Source organism: Colletes gigas, unplaced genomic scaffold (assembly GCF_013123115.1).
Source record: "Colletes gigas isolate AHSC1104 unplaced genomic scaffold, ASM1312311v1 Colletes_gigas_Sc00018, whole genome shotgun sequence".
In the NCBI taxonomy this organism is placed as follows: domain Eukaryota; kingdom Metazoa; phylum Arthropoda; class Insecta; order Hymenoptera; family Colletidae; genus Colletes; species Colletes gigas.
The window spans coordinates 2,319,885-2,338,158 of record NW_025106647.1 but is presented as its reverse complement, the minus strand read 5'-3'; the positions used below and the strand labels follow the sequence as shown (position 1 = coordinate 2,338,158).

General features: G+C 38.4%; 2 protein-coding genes across 4 annotated transcripts in view; one reads left to right on the top strand and one right to left on the bottom strand.

Moving 5' to 3' along the window:
* Nucleotides 1-18,274, bottom strand: part of LOC122400523 (alkaline phosphatase-like) — a 490,617-nt gene that overhangs the window by 155,657 nt on the left and 316,686 nt on the right. The gene's annotated exons all lie outside the window — the stretch shown is intronic.
* The window catches only part of LOC122400486 (caspase-1-like), a 134,258-nt gene that overhangs the window by 575 nt on the left and 115,409 nt on the right, over nt 1-18,274 (top strand). The gene's annotated exons all lie outside the window — the stretch shown is intronic.

The following is an 18,274-nucleotide window of genomic DNA, read 5'->3' as shown; positions in this document are numbered from 1 at the left end:
GAACGATTAGCACGCGAAATCGCGTCACCGTAACGTCCAGTTAGTTTAGTGTTTGGTTCCCTTCTCTGTCCGTGCGAAGCAACAGCCCCGAATCAGCCCCGCGAACAACGCGAAAAGCTAGAAAAAACGGGTTGATCGAGAGGGGGCGTCGTACGCGCGAGTGGAAACGGAGACGCACAATCGATTTAGATATTGAATTTAGATAGATGCGACTTCGCTACTGGGGAGTCAACGACGCAATAAACGGGGGGGAATGCGAAACTCCGCGTGATCTAGTGCGGCTATATTGCGGGCGTGCACGAAAGTGCATGGAAGCACTGCATCGCGAAGACATGAAATATGCATATTTACCGGGAGAAGATTAACATTTCCACGCTGGGAATTAATTTTACTCGGGGAGTTCGCGGATGTGTATCGGGGTTGGGAGGAGTTTGGTATTACCAGGAGCCTGAAATACGAACTGTTTTGAGAAGGTCCGTGGGAACAACCGCGGGGACGAATCGTTCGTTCATTTTTGGCCGCCTTTGAAACACGGAGTGTGCTTCGCAAGTGTCCCTTTCGCTCGGGAGTAATGGATACTTGTAGACGAGAGAGAAATCTTTATATACCCGTGGAGTTTGTATGGGGACACCTGGTTTATACTCGAAAAGCAAAGCAAGGAGTCTCAGCCTGATTTTAATTTCAGTATTTTCCCGGACAGATTTTGTAAAGAAAGTAAAGAAAGTTAGATTTCGTGAGATTTTGTGCAGAAAATGTGAATGATTCTCTGTACTGAATGAAAATTCTCTGATTTGCTGAACAAAATTCATGGGGAGTATATAGTTCAAGCATTGATTCACGCTCGACAAAATTGTTTAGAAACGGAGTTGTGGCTGCTATTATGGAAGAAGTTCTGCTTCAAACGCTGGGACACCGAATATTCGATGAGTGTATACAGACTGTTCGGCCACCCCTGGGGAAAAATTTAATGGGAGATTCCAGAGGCCAAAATAAGACGAAAATCAAGGATACTAATTTGTTGATTGAGGTTTCGTTAAAAAGTTATAGAAACATTTCCGGTCACACAGTATAATTTTATCGAAAAAGTCCACCTTCCTGAATTTTTTTCTCGAAAGTGCGTAGGAGTTCGGGGGTGTATCGATTCACCAAAGTGATTGTAATTGACCCCCTCAACGGAAAATAATTTTCCCAGAACGATTTGAAATTTTTCAATTTTGTCGAAAAAATTGTCTACCCTCCTGAATTTTTTTCTCGAAAGTGCGAAGGAATTCGAAGGTATGTGTATTCACCAAAAATGATTGTAATTTCCCCTCGCAACCGAAAATAATTTTTCCGTGAATGATTTGAAATTTTTCAATTAAATTATTTAATAGCTTATCAACCAAGCCTCAATGAACAAATTGATATTCTTAATTTTCGTCTTATTTTGGCCTCTAGAAACTCCCATCAAAATTTTTCACAGGGATAGCCAAACACCCTGTATACATATAGGAATACGAGGGCGCTCGAGCACTTATGAGAGAGAAGGGTCAAGTGTAGCCCTCTGTCAGCGAAAACTGCAAGCGTCGCCATAGAATATACGATGGAAGAATCCGTAACATTTTATTTTCATACAAATTTGAGCACTTTGGAAACCTGAAACATACTTCTTTGTAATACTATTGGTCTTGGAACCCTAAAGATTGGATCTGATAACGTTCGCCGGTCAATTTTTGCAATAAAAATTAAAACAAATTTAAAAATAAAATGTTACATTTTGTCTAGAGCAAGTAGAAGTACAGTAGAAGTACTAACGTGCCCCACATTATTCAGTTCTGAAAATTGAGAAACAAAATATAATATGAAGACTATAGAAACTCTATGACATAAATATAAATTTAAATATTTAGCATTGTGGGATCAATTTGATATTATAAACAGAAAGAGATTATAGAGTAAAGAAAACTTTGGTGTCAGGAGGAAGAAAAATTGTGGACCCCATCGAACGATTTGGCTAGTGAAGGCTGACTAAAATGTCTGACCAGGATTGATAGTTCTATCTTTACGTAGTGCCTGATGTTCGTTAACTAGAAGCACTCGATCGAATTTTCTAGTGCGACTCATTTTTCGCGAAAACCCAATTTCCAACGGAGATATTAAAGCTGGCTCTATTTTCTCTTTGTACTTTTTAAAACCACTTGCATACGCGGACGCAATATTGCGAGTGGCACCTTTTTCCTTCTTTCGTCGCCAGGCGGATAGCATTATGTGGAAACGTAAAAGGGTCGTCCTGCGTCGCAGTTATTCATCCAGATGGACACAGTACGACGGTGCAATTATCAGGAATGAGGAAGACGGAGCCGATGATATTTATAACACCGTGTTGTCGACCGCAGAGGATTGTTTCGTACGATCCGTACCATGTAATGGAGGAAAAAGCGTGTTTGAGACTCGTTGCATGCATCATCTTAATTCTGATGCATTATTATCTGTGATAATCTTCTTAAAATTCTTATTTAGCTTCAAATTTTGATTCGGGAACGAAAGATGCGTGTTTAGCTGTTTATCAAATTTAACAAAATTTATCATTTCATCACGTACAATGCAATTTTCAAGTCTCTCCTCTATTTGACTGTCGGTTATTTCTAACACAAACTGTTGCAAGTGCCAAAATTGGTATTTGCTAATTTTATATTCCTCTGAGGATAGTTATTCCTTTCATCTTTTTTTAATTTTAAAACTTCTTTTCATTAAAAAATTATACGTTAATCTCCTTGTGTATAAATTACATTTGTAAGTTTAGATTTTTTTACTTCATTTCCAAATGTTTGGTCTCAGCCGATGCCCCATACGAGCTCATCAAACAAATTCTACTTCTTATGCATTATGTAATTCTGTTTATAACTGACACGTATCGATCCCTGTTTAATACCCACATAATTAAAACGTTCTGACGCGATACTTCATCCAGGACGTTGATTGGGTATTAATCCCATCATCGATGATGGTACGTTGAAGTTCCAAGTGTCCTGAATATTTCACCGAACGATCAAAGCGAATTGCACAGGCGTCTAACTTTGCCCAAAGCCCGTTCTAAACAAATTATCAGGGAATAAACGGTAGAAACGTTTTCGAATTTGACAATTTCAGTGGAATTTCTCCTCCTCTCGCTTCAATGATATACAATCGGGTATAATCGGTCTCCGGGGGATTTATATCCGCGACACCGGAACCGTGGGTGGGCGTGGAATGGTCGTTGTAAAATATTTTCGAGCCCAAAGGAAACGCGACGGACCGCCATAATACCGGTAACTCGTTTCTCTTCCAATGAACATTTGTCTGTTAATGGGCGCCGGGTCCGCGCCATTATGACTAGTTTGTAAGCACTCTGCGGGTACCCTTTGTCAACCGAATCTCGTTGTTCGTGTTCGTGAGCCTGGGATTTTCTGTCTGCACGTTCGTCAGCGCGGCTGAATTTACCAAGGGAGAGAGTCTTTCAACCGGGAACGCAATATCTCGAGCCGTTTAAAAGGTTGATCCGCCGCCTCGAAACCGTTTTGTGAATCTTCCCTCTGTCGTTTCACTCTCTTCCCTTTCTCATTCTTTTCTGTGTAGGCGTGTGTGTGTGTGTGTTACACGCTCGATGCACACTGCGCAGCACCTTTCTGAAAGTAAGAATCTTTATATTTTCGAATTCGACGCTTCTCCGCAGAGACGTTTAATTGGAATTCAGAACACATCAATTGGAAACAGTCTTTGTTTCATTTCAAGGTAATTTTATTTGCTGTTTAACTACCTTCGATTAGGGCTGAAATGTATTGAAAAGAAACTTGGCGTTTGTTATGAATTTTCTTTCCCATTTATTTTTACAGAATATTATTTTTATTACACTGTGTTACTTCTATTTACAAAATAGTTTTTTTTTTTAAATATTAACTGGAAAATTATGTCTAATTACATAACTAATATAGAGGTTCAATATAAACACTGTCAACACTAAACAAATCAACAAATACATAGTTTTTTCCCACGAGCGGTCACCCATCCCCAAAGTACTGGATCCGATCGCATCCAATGCAGCTGCACTTTGGTGATCCGATTAGACTCCATTTCCATTTTCCATTTTAAATAACATTTATTAGACATTACATTTGGTAACAAGATACAATAACAATTACATTAGTGTAGATGTTGAATATAAACAATATTTTACAGAAGTTCCGTCTAAGCTTTACCTTCACTTTTCATTACGCTACGTATTTGAACATCGCTTGTTTATTATATATAAATAATGGTAATTCTAATATTACAAAAGTATTTATTCTCGGTGTTTGCAGGAAACTAGTTTGTTAGAAAAACCTGCTTACGAGTAAGAATAGACTCCAATGTCTTCAATGTGCCACAACCGTCCACAAGTTTTATCTTTTAATTCATATAAAATAGGCTCATATCAGTTTTAAAAACTAAATTCATAAGAAACAAGCTTTTCTTCATTTATAGTGAATCACCATTACAGCGTACAAATATGAGTAGAAGTAACTGTATATTAAATTGTGTAATAAGTCCGTTCACGCCAACGATGGTACTTTAATACTTTCTTATAAAGTACAGCAAAACTAGACGATTAATAACGAAGGTTCTGTTCAGAACTGGATAAATCAAAAGCAACCATACAAAATAAATGATCATCAGTTGCTTTCCACCACGATAACGTACGATCATATAAATTAATGTACAGAACAAACATTATTGCAGTTGGTTGGGAAAATTCTCTCAACAGAAAATCGTTGAAAAACACCGAAAAAATAAATATACATATATTTATTTGAAATGTACTGTCGCGGCGGTACTGGCCCGGTAGCTGCGTGGTTTTTCTTTTAAAACCTGAGGGGTTGTAAGGCCCTCGTAACCGTCGTGGTACGCAGCTACTAGACCGTCGCTTGCCAAAGTAATCTTGAGCGACTAGTTTTGTTTGACTTTTCGGCGATGAGATTTTACTGAAGATCGAATGACGAGTGTTCCAGAAACGATGGAACTGCTGATTTTTAAACGTTGACCTTGAACTTTCAGCGACGAGTGTCGAAGTGTCCGGAGCCCGTTTCCTCCTCGACTTGAACCCCCTCGATTGGCCAGGAAACTCCTCCCTCACCCGCTCGTGGTGGAGGAAGAGTCCCAGGTCACCCTGGACGAGGGCGACCGAGGTTTCCTCCCCAAGTCGAAGGCCCCGTTAATTTTGTCGAGGAAAAAACGGGACTCCGGAATACGCGTAGCTGCACGTGCGTGCAGCCGTTTTATGGCTGCATTGTTCCACGAGTTGGCGATGGTCGTTGTAGAGGACTCGGGCCTTGCGCTTTCGAAATGCTAAAGCGCTTTAACGTTTTACGATGAAATTTGCCAGATGCGGAATATTCGAAGACCTTTTCGACAAAGTCAAGTTTCCGCATCTGGCACCCTAAACGAGCGGAAACCCCCGTGATGACCGGACGAAACATTATCTATTTTAATAAACACAGTGATGAGTTTTATTCTAAAGAAATATTCACATTAATCGAAAGATGGCAGAAGATCGTTGACCAAAATGACGCATACGTTATTTTTCTACATAAAATTGTTAGTATTTAATTTTTTAAGTAAAGAAACGTGATATTTATAACAGAATCTAATAATAAGCTTTTACGATGTCTTCCGTAGCATTTGTACAGGCGAAACTTTAGTAGCAGAGAATATCGGAATAACGGGTGTTCCAGTAAAGGGGATTCCATTGTATTTATCAATGGCGGCCCAATTTTAGCTGGTATCGAAATTAAAGCAACATTCCCGTACGCGTAGCGAACGAAACGCGGAGTGTTTACGAATTATTCAGAGCACGGTTAACTCCGAAGCGTTTAACGCGGCTCGTTAATTTTTTCGGTTCTCGCCTCTAATGGACGCTAACGGTGCACGCTCGAGATGATAAGTTCGTGAAATATGGAGATTGGGTGTATCTTTGAATTTTGCACGCCGTAGAAATTGTTCCCACGGAACTTTGCGCGGGCGAGTCGCGTTGTTTGAGAAGCAATTATTTCACCCGGGAATGCGACGCCGGGGCATAACGAGCAACGTTTACCTTCCGCGAGATCGGAATCGCGAAAACGCGATAGAATTGAGTGACACGAGTACATATTCGAATTGGGTTCCAACAGCCGCAGGAAATAGCATCAGATAATGCGTCGTGTCATCCGCAGGTGATCGCAGTTTTGCGAGACCCCCGTCCTTGTCAGTTATTATCGATTACATTGCAGGTCAGTAATTGAATTTCTCCAATCATAATACGGGCGACAAACATTTCTACAACATATACACTCGTGAATATGAAACTCTCCCTTTTCTGTTTCAGTTTTTATTTTTAATAACTATTCCAGCACAGTTTCGATTTTTCATGTGAAACGTGAGTGCTGAAAGAACTACTTTATTTTTGATCGATTAACTTTCTGATTATATTTTCTAAAAGAGTTTGGACGGTTTGAATTTATGAACTCATTCGATGCTGATTCTACGTGTTCACTATTGTTGAAATTTTTGCCAAGTACAAAAATGTCGTCGTGGAGAAGTGATGCAAGTGTACCTTTTCCAAAAAACGAGACGAGTACAGAAAACGTATGTTTATCGATGTTGCAATCCTGTAGAAATTAGGAGACTTGTTTTCACTTTCAAAATGATAGAATGATGATTACTAGTCAACATATTATAAGGCACAACGTTATTAACAAATCGGCCTTCACTATTTTGAAACTGTACCGCACGAGAATCATGCAATTTGTAAAAAAGAACTACATTATACTTCGAGACTTTTCTTACAGTATACGTATAATGCATTTTATAATATTAACTTCTATTCCTATTGTTTGTTTTCTGAGAAATATATGTAGTCTATCTTGCCTACCGATCATCTGACCGGTTGAATAATTTATATTTTTTTGTAAAGAACTGGACAAAATTTGGTACCAAATTCTGGTTAGCTTCCGATGTAAATAGGAAATATATGTATAGCAAAGACGAAAGGAGAGAATCTTCGGTTTCCACTGTCTTAACACTTTAATGGCCGCACGTATCACCTTATTAGAAGAAATTATAAATGCAACCTCAACAAACGTAATAAGTTGAATCTATGATGAAATGGTGACTGATACAGTAGATCACACACACGTGACAGTGGCCAACGTTTATATAGCTCGAAAAAGTCACGTATACGTGACAGAGGCCGTCAAAGTGTTAAAACAGTCTAACAACGCGTATTAAAAATACCAAAACTTTAGACGCGTGCAGTTTCGAAATTACTCATGTTTTCTGCATAACTGAGCCATGGTTGGAAGCGGTAAACCTTCCCCTTTAAAATGGCTTTTGGTTTATGTCGATCTGACTTTTCGTTTTGGAGATATCGCAATTTCTGTAAATGGTAATTTTTCTTAATTCGACTATCGCTGTCCCCGTCTGACGCGTCGCCGTGTCGCGCCGAACCTCTCTGTCTCGTACGTGACCCGTGACTATCATAGCCCAGTGACCTAGTTTCAACGAGCACGTGCGGTCAACGACCTTGAGAAGACCGTAGTAAGAAAGTAAACAAACGCTTTGGACTATTATATGTATCTCCTGAACTAGCCACCGCATCGACTTGAAACTAAAATCGCTATATCTCCGGAACTAATAAAGCTATCTACTTGTTCAAACGCTCATTTTAAAAGGCATTTTATCCTCTATCCAATGACTGAACCAGCTACTATAATTTTTGCTGTCTTCTATGTTTATTTTTACATTTACTTTGTCGCTACATACCCAAAGTAGTTTCAGCACTTCCTATTGATCATACGACTAGTGTAGTTTTAAACTGGACTATAAATTATTTATTTAATTGAAAATGGATTTAAATTTGTATACAGGGTATTTGCATATTTACTATGTCATTTTTTTCGTAAATAATTGTTTTCTCTGGAATTAACTAAGGTACCGACTTGAAAGAAAGTTTGTTTTCAAGAGCGTTTTATCTTCTATCCGATGAAAATTAATAATTTACTAATACTATTAAAGTATTAATGCACGTTTAGAGTAAAAGTATTGCATATTTTTGTACAGGTTTTTAGAATTCAATGCTTTAAGAAAAATTATGCTACATAAAAGAGAAGGATATTTTACGAATATACTTCAAAACACAACTTTTTATACATAGAATGCAAAAATTAGAAGTACGTTGCTTCGTAAAAAAGAAAAACAAAGATCATTTGACCTGGTAGGAATGGGTGTACATGAAGAACCGGTAGGTTTAGTGTTAAACACAATTTTCCAAGCGGTATCCCCGAGTTGAAGCATATCTGGAGAACATAAGACACATTAAGAAACCTCGAATATATTTTCTATAAATTAAACCGTACAATAAATAAACTTTTAGGACAAACTTCGTCGCTAATAAATATCCTCTATTATGTAAGGATTGTCGAAGATGGTCAGAGAGGCGTGTGGACGGATTCAAACATGTGAACACTAAACGTAACGATATAACTATTGTTGGAGTCCAAGGAAGAACACGAGTTGGTGGCGTAGATTAGTTTAATATCGACGAGCTTACAGTTTCGACTGAGCGCAAGGAGAGGTTTTTCGGGGTTTTGTCCCTATTTATCTGTTTGTGTTAAGAGGGGAAGGGGAGCCGGATGACTACTCTAGTAGCACTCGGATGAGTCCTAGTGCTGATGAGTAAGACCGTGTCCTAGTGTTTACAATCTAGGGTACACTGACTTTGCACGGCATTACTCAGCGATGTGACTCAAGGGGGATAAAAGCTTGTCAAAATACCATGATTCATGCGTGTCATCCGACACCTCCCCCCATATTGAAATTGAAGACAAGGTCTTCAAGAGTAATCTAAAATCTATGCGCAGAAATTCTTACAGTATTTAGTTTTTAGATGATAACATGTATAACATACATTTGTAACCTACACATAATATACTAGGATTATTTATGTAAGATAGCAAGAATAGCCGTAAGATTACATACATTTTTACAGTAAGAAAAAAAAATTAATATTTTGGGATTAGTAGGGTATATTCTTAAAGCTAGGTGATGTCAATAATGTGGTAAAACAATTATATATTTGATTATATGTTGAAAGAAGGTAAGGTGGGAAAAGGAATAGGGATGATTATGATCTTAATAATCGTTTTAAATTGGTGTTGTGCTCTTGCGAGGTTTGATCCTTGAATAAATGCTGATTGGAGAGTCTTATTCGTTTGACATGGTGTGGTCTTCTGTTGATTGTTGGTCCTCGTAAAACCTTCCGGATCTGGTCATTCGAACTGCTTCTCTCCTTGCGTCGTATGATATCACGTCCCCAGAAGTTTCTCGATGTTCGCTTCGAATGTTGGAATCAAAGTTGCAGTTAATGAAGTTCTTTACTAATGGTGGTATGGTTTCTCCGTTGCTTGGATTCCTTGTGGAGCAGCACAACCGACGGAGTATCTTGAAGCAACCGCACCAACTGCAGCATCTCATACAAATAGTGATAATTATGACTGCTGTTACTATAGCTAGTGCAATTGTATACCAATGTGTGTGTTTGATGATGAAAGGTTCCTTTAATTTATTAGTAAGAAATTCGTCGAACTCGTTTAGTTTTTTATGAGCGTATTGTAGGTTGGACAGGTCTATATTTGTCAATTGGACAGGTTTTAAATCTGTTGATTCAGTCTCCATTCTCTTCATATTATTGATGCAGCAGTCGCTTCCAAGAATGCTGATTGGTGGTATAAAATGTGTAATATTTTTCTCGGTTTGCCTTGTAGTTTCTAACAGGTATAGGTCGGTATATCCTCTACATCCCTCTTGTAGGTGAAGCGTGCCAGTTTGGTGTAAGACTATGTCCTTCATATAATCTTGGTTCCCCTTGCATAGAATTGTTAGCGTTGTCGGTTTTTGTAAAACGTAGATCCATCGGTTGTTATCGATGTACGTCCATGATTCAATGGCGGCCTTGATTGTTCTGGTGTTGCAGTCTTGCGGGATCTCGGCTACATGAGGCAGTAGGAGCTGTACTTCGCAGGTTGATTGGTCGGAAGATCTCCTAGTGTGGATGTCCGTACAAACATACTCGCCGAGCAGATACATTATGCAACCTGACAAATCTTGCAGATGGGAAAAATGTGTTCTGGACTGTGATATTAATAGATATGGCTGAATAGGTATAATATAGGAGAATATGGAGGTGTTTTGTAATTGTATCGGGAGGGGTATTAGGTGGTACAATTCAAATGATGCACCGTGTACGAGCGGAAAATTCAAGGCGAAAATGACTATTTCGCCCATGGGGATCAATTGTAGACTCATCAGTTTGTAGAAAATTGGTAAATTTTGAAAATTGGGAGATACTATTAAATGTGATTCACCTTTATAATTGGTTAGTTCCTCAATTAGGGTTTCAGGTGTCACGATTAGTGGCGACGCAATATTGTGCCTTCCGAGATTAATCGCTTCTATATATTTGTTAAATTCTGAGGAAATTCTGCTAGCTAGTGACATTAATGTACTAATTTGTAGACTTATTATTGATCGTAATTCTAGTTTAGTTATGTAGGAATTTGTCTGTATCGAGAATTTGTTGATACGTTTTATGTTTTCGTTCATTATATCCTCGCTAATTTTTAATGACTGAAGGGAAAAATTAAGATTGCGAATGGTACTTGAAATGATTTGTACCTGTGACTTCATCAAAGTTTGGGTTTGTCTGTTATGGTTTAATAATGTGTTAATACTGTCGGTATAATATTGTGCATCATCAGCGTCGGGGGTGCCGAAGAGCCAATTGAGTGCGTAAGAGACACCGTTCATTAGACCGCGTCTCTCTCTTTTTCTACCTTTAGTTCCGGCTAATTGCTGTAGAATTTTGTCTTTACTCTCGATGTCCTTCAATTCATTATCTATAACTTTTAGGGTTTGTTCGCAATGATAACTGGTATGGTCCGATTCTTCTATATTCTTTTGAGCTAGTGTACAAAGGTTCTGTGATTTCGCGTGACTAGTTATGAGTATTTGCCGTGCTTGCTCAAGATAAGTGAGGTTAATATGGGTCATTAGGGTTAGTTTTGTGTTTGAAGTTTGAGCAACTCTTACTTTATTATAAAATATTCCGCTCGAATGGCTAAGGGGGGTATTCGTAAGGAACTCACTAGTTATCGAGAGAGGAAGTAGAAGGAATAGCAAGATCATCATCATGCTCGCCTGAAAAGAAATGTTTCAAAAGGTTAGTATGATATTTTTGTTTCCGTTTGCCAATTAGGAGTTCAACGGTGTTATTAGAGTATACTTTTACTATTTTGTAAGGGCCTTTAAAATTAGGAGATAGTTTTTTGTTTAGCCCTGGTTTAGTTTGTACTTGACGTATGCAGACGAGATCGTTTTCTTTGAACGTGATGGGATTATTTTTCCTGTCATAATGTTCTTTACTTTTGGTTTTTGAGTCTATTATTCTGTCGCGGGCTATCTTAAATGATGTGTTTAGTCTATACTGTAGTGCTCTTACGTAGTCATCATAGGTGTAATGAAATTCCGGATCCTGCGTAATAGATGAAGGTAAGTAGGGTTTGTAACCGAAAAGAAGCTGGTACGGAGTGAAATTTGTGGATTTATGTATTGAGGTATTGTAACTGAATAACGCGAATGGAATATATTCGTCCCAGTCAGTCTGATTTGGTTTGATGTAATGCTTAAGATAGTCTTTTAGCGTGAGATGATATCTTTCTAAAGCTCCGTTTGTTTGTGGATGGTAAGGAGTGGTGGATATATGCTTTGTTTTAAAGAGATTCCTTAGGTTTTTTATTAGTTCTGACATAAAGTCCGATCCTTGGTCAGAAAGGAAAGTTTTCGGGATTCCAAATAGCATGAAGATTTTAGTTAGTGCTGTTGCTATAGTTGACGACCCGTGATTCGGGATTGCTTCTGCTAGACAGTATTTGGAGAGATCATCTTGGGCAGTTAATATAAATCTATTTCCCTGTTCGGTCAGGGGCAATGGGCCCACGATGTCGATTGCTAAACGATCGAATGGTTTTTCCGCTGTAGTGGTAATTTCCATTGGTTGTTTGGTCGGTTTGAAATGAGTTTTATTTATCTGGCACGAATGACACGTTTTAATATAGTTTCTAATATCTTCTTTCATGTTTGGCCAATCATATGATTCCTTTAACTTTGAGTAAGTTCTGTGAAACCCGCTATGTCCCGATAGTTTGCTATCATGGTTTTCGTTTAGTATCTGTTCTATTTCTTGCCGCGTTTTGGGGGTAATTCTAGGGTTCTTAAAGAGTTTTATTTCGTTATTTGGAAAGATGAATTTAAGCATATCGGATAGTACTGGTGTTTTAATGTTAGAGTGTTTTTCTGGAAGAACTAGGATGAATTTATTATCGTTTATTATAGCTTTCAGATTGTTGAAAGATTCGAACAAGTTTTTATACTCGAGTTTATCAAAATGTAGATTCAGAGGGAATAGCAGGTAAGTCGTATGAGTCCCGTTCGTAAGCTTGCACACTCCGTTAATGTCAGGTTTAATATCTTGTGTGTCGAAGTTTGACATTATGAAGTTTGAATGCTGGTTTTCCTCATCTAGGTCTTGAGACCATAGAAGAATCACAGGATCGCGGATTTTGGACAAGGGTGTAGTTTCGTCTCGATACACTATTGTTTCTTGGTTTTCGTAATGATTTGATCTATATATATAAAAATCAATTGCTGTTCATTAGTCTCGCTAAAACTCGAGAACGGTTGAACGGATTTATCTTATGTTGGTCTTGAAATGTTCGTAGAGGTCCAGGGAAGGTTTAAACGGTGAGAAAAATTCGAATAATTGCCGGGAAAACCCTAAAAGCAGCCCTTTTCTTTTTCCCATATATCTTTCAAAATAGTCTTCGAGTGCGCGTTTAATGATATAATGTCAATGATAATATCGCGAATGCGACCAAATTAGTAGTACTGATTTCAAAATAGTCTTCGAGTGCGCGTTTAATGATATAATGTCAATGATAATATCGCGAATGCGACCAAATTAGTAGTACTGATTTTCAATTTGGTCGGCTTCGCGAAACTTAATTTTAGCCAACTTCAGTTGTATAGTCTTCGAGTGCGCGTTTAATGATATAATGTCAATGATAATATCGCGAATGCGACCAAATTAGTAGTACTGATTTTCAATTTGGTCCGCTTCGCGAAACTTAATTTTAGCCAACTTCAGTTGTTAATCTATCAGATTATTTTGTTTTATAGATTGAAAATATTAAGTTTTGTCACAAATTAAATTTATGAACGCAACCATAATATTTGACATTAGATTTGACAACCAACTAATATGTCAATCCATCCTGTCGCACTTCAGAACACGGAAAAATGTATTACGATATTGTGTTACGATATCTATGAGTGCGCGAGAAATTTCTAAACTTTGGTGATCCTTTGTGATTGTGACATTCCAAGTAATGTGCTCATTTTTTTTATATTTTGTGATAGTGACACTTTACTACTAAGTGAGCAAGAAATTTTCTCACTTTGATTATTTACAAATTAAGATGCCGAGGAGAAGACGACCTGACTTAGGTCGTCGCAGTCAATCAAATGTGCGAAGAGCTACCTCACGTGCTAACCGAACTGATGACCAGAGAGAGACAGATCAAGAAAATAGTCGTATTGCTATGTCAGAATTGCGTTCTTTAGTGAGTGACAATGAAGTAGATAGGCTTAGAATGCAACGAGTTCGTGCACATCAAACACAACAACAGCAAGCACGACATAATGAAATTAAGCGAATCCGCAGACAGAGTGCTCCTGTGATTCTTGAACGAGCTGCATTCCACTATGATCCGGCAATTGATTACTGTGCCGACAAATCGGTAACAATTGGGGAAATGAAAATAATTTGTAAATATTGTAAGGCGTTAAAATACACTGGTGAATCTACTGGATTATGTTGTGCTGGAGGCAAAGTAAAATTGCCACAATTGGTCCCACCACCAGATCCTTTACGATCTTTAGTTTCTGGGATTGGAAATGATTCTAAGCACTTCTTGGCCAACATTCAGAAATATAACAGTTGTTTCCAGATGACATCATTTGGCGCTACACATATTATAAAGGACAATTTCATGCCCACTTTCAAGGTATTATACCAGAACATTTTTTTATAATATTCAATATGTACTAAAATATATATATCAGAAATAATTAATGGACAAATTTTTAAAAATTACAGATACAAGGACAAATTTATCACTTACTGGGGGCACTGTTACCAGTACCTGATGCAGATTATCAATTTTTACAAATTTATTTTATGGGCAATTCAGATGCGGAAGTTGATAATCGTTGTGCTCACAATCCATCAGTGAAGAGAACCATTGTCCATGAATTACAAATGTTTCTTCATCAGAATAACAATTTAGTAAACATGTTCAAAATAGCATTGGATCGGATGCCATCTGATAGCCATAATATTATCATTCGAGCTGACAAAACACCTGCCGGTGAACACACAAGGAGGTTTAATTCACCTACCATTGACGAAGTGGCTGTTGTTATTGTGGGAGAAAATTTACAATCGAGAGATATTGTGCTTCATCGTCGGAATAGTGATTTAAAACGTGTATCTGAAACACACAGGAGTTATGATGCATTACAATATCCTTTGATCTTCTGGCAGGGGGAAGATGGATACCATTTTAATATCAAAATAACAGGTAAATAAATTGAACAACATTAAATAATATTTTTAAATTCAATTCATCTAAGTAACAAATTAAACATTTATCATTTTTGATTGCAGGTGCTGAAACCAACAAAAAAGTTAGTGCTATGAATTTCTATTCATACAGACTCATGATCCGTCAAGGTGAAGTAAATCATATTTTGATGTGTCAAAGACTCTTTCATCAGTTTGCAGTTGACATGTATGTCAAAATTGAGACTGAACGATTGACATACATCCGTTTGAACCAACGACAGCTACGATCAGAGGAATACATTCATCTCCGCGATGCTATAAATGCGGATGGCAATGTGAATAATGTGGGAAGAATGACAATTTTGCCAGCCACTTATATAGGAAGCCCACGCCACATGCATGAATATGCTCAGGATGCTATGTCATATGTTAGGCATTATGGCCGCCCAGACTTATTTGTTACATTCACATGTAACCCAAAATGGTCCGAAATCAAGAGGGAATTGCTACATAGCCAAACACCAGTTGATAGACATGACATAACTGCCAGAGTTTTTAAACAAAAATTAAAATCTCTCATGAATTTCTTAATAAAGCATTGTGTGTATGGCCGAGTCCGTTGTTGGATGTACTCTGTAGAATGGCAAAAGCGTGGATTGCCACATGCGCACATATTACTCTGGTTAGTGGACAAAATAAGGCCAGATGAGATTGATTCCATAATTTCAGCTGAAATTCCAGATGAAACAGTTGACCCAAAATTGCATGCTGTAGTTACCAAACACATGATACATGGACCTTGCGGACTTTTCAACTACAATTCACCCTGTATGGTCGACGGGAAGTGTTCCAAGCGATACCCAAGAGACCTGCTTGCTGAAACCATAACGGGAAATGATGGATACCCATTGTATCGTCGGCGATCAGTTGCGGACAATGGGCGATCGGTAGTTGTGAAGGTAAGAGGACAAAATGTTGATGTAGACAATTGTTGGATTGTGCCATACTCGCCAATATTGTCCAAAGCTTTTGAGACTCACATCAATGTGGAATATTGTAACTCTGTGAAGTCGATAAAGTACATATGTAAATATGTTAACAAAGGTAGCGATATGGCTGTCATCGCTGTAACCAATGCAAATGATGAAATATCACAGTACCAGATGGGTCGCTATGTAAGTAGCAACGAAGCAATTTGGCGTATCTTTTCATTTGCGATCCATGAAAGACACCCTACAGTAGTCCATTTGGCAGTCCATTTAGAAAATGGTGGAAGAGTTTATTTTAATGAATCGAACGCGGCAGACAGAGCGGCACGTCCACCGTCGACAACATTAACAAGTTTCTTCACAGTCTGTCAAACTGATGATTTTGCTCGCACTTTGCTGTATGCTGACATGCCACGCTATTACACATGGAATGCATCATCGAAATCGTTTCAGCGTCGAAAACAAGGAACACCAGTTGAAGGACATCCAAATGTATTTGCTTCAGACGCTCTGGGTCGCATCTACACAGTACATCCAAATAACGATGAATGTTATTATTTGCGGTTGTTGTTGGTGAATGTTCGTGGTCCGACATCGTTTAAACAACTGAGAACAGTTAATGGACAGCTGTGTGCGACTTACCGTGAGGCATGTCAACTATTACATTTACTTGAGAACGATTCGCACTGGGACGATACGCTCAAGGATTCCATAATATCTTCATCGCCGCATCAAATTCGTACATTGTTTGCGATTATCATATCGACATGTTTCCCCTCGAATCCAAAAGATTTGTGGGTTAAGTATAGAGATGACATGTGTGAGGATGTTTTGCATCGTGTGCGCCGTCAAACTTTGAATCCTACACTACAAATGACTGCAGACATTTACAATGAGACATTGATCATGATAGAAGATATGTGTTTATTGATGGCAAATAAAGTATTGTCGTGTTTGGGAATGACAGCACCAAATCGTCATATGCACGATGCATTAAACCACGAGTTGCAAAGAGAACAACAGTACGACATTGAAGCATTGGCCGAAACAGTTCGTACAAATGTTCCACAATTAAATCAACAACAAAGAATTGCGTACAACACTTTGATAGAAGCTGTGAACAGTGGATCTGGTGGAATTTATTTCCTTGATGCTCCCGGAGGAACCGGAAAAACGTTCTTAGTTTCATTGCTTTTAGCGAGGATCAGATCGCGAAATGATGTTGCTCTAGCGTTGGCTTCATCTGGAAAAGATGCGACTCTGCTAGAAGGCGGGCGAACTGCACATTCTGCCTTGAAATTACCATTAAACATGCAAATCACCGAAACACCAATTTGCAACATCGCCAAAAATAGCGCAATGGCCAAGATCCTACAGGTATGCAAATTGATTGTTTGGGATGAATGCACAATGGCCCATAAGAGGTCACTGGAGGCACTGGACAGAACGTTGAAAGATCTTCGTGACAACCAAAATATTTTTGGTGGGGCCATGATTCTGTTGTCAGGTGATTTTCGTCAGACTCTTCCAGTTATTCCCCGATCAACTGTTGCTGATGAACTAAATGCATGCCTAAAATCATCGAATTTGTGGCAGTATGTAAAGACACTCCAATTAACAACTAACATACGAGTATTTTTGCAACAAGATGAAACTGCAAATGTGTTTGCGAAGCAGTTGTTAGACATTGGAAATAATAAAGTTGCAGTGGACACCTCGAGCGGATTCATCACATTACCCACAGATTTCTGTCACATCACAGACTCAAAAGAGGAGCTTATTCAGCGTGTTTTCCCAGATATAGCGCAAAAGTTCAATAACCATAATTGGCTGGGTGAACGAGCAATATTGGCGGCGAAAAATAAAGATGTCGAGGATCTCAATGCGACCATTCAGAATTTTCTTCCAGGACAGTTGGTTTCCTTCAAATCAGTCGACACCGTTATGAACCAGGATGACGTAGTCAACTATCCCACGGAGTTTTTAAATTCACTGGAATTGACTGGATTACCACCTCACAATTTGCAGTTAAAAGTAGGGTCAGTTGTCATCATGCTGCGTAACATTAATCAACCTCGACTGTGCAATGGAACAAGACTGGCTGTGAAAAAGCTGATGAATAACGTCATTGAGGCAACAATCATAAAAGGAAAATACAAAGGAGAGGATGTCTTGATCCCGCGGATACCGATGATTCCAACGGATTTACCATTCGATTTTAAACGCTTACAATTTCCAGTACGTCTGGCCTTTGCGATGACCATAAATAAATCGCAAGGACAGTCGTTAGAAGTTTGCGGAATCAACTTGGAGTTTCCCTGTTTCGCGCATGGACAATTATACGTCGCGTGTTCGCGCGTCGGAAAACCGTCTTCTTTGTTAATTTACGCACCACAAAACAAAACAAAAAATATAGTTTATGATAAAGCTTTAAATTGATTAACAGACTGTATCATAGCAGTGTGTGTCTGACAATATCAAATTTAAACCTTATAAATAGCCAGTATTTCAGGAAAACTCTATTTTGTAATTAAGCAACATGATGTATCGAAAATAATGATAAAACTTCATGCTTCAT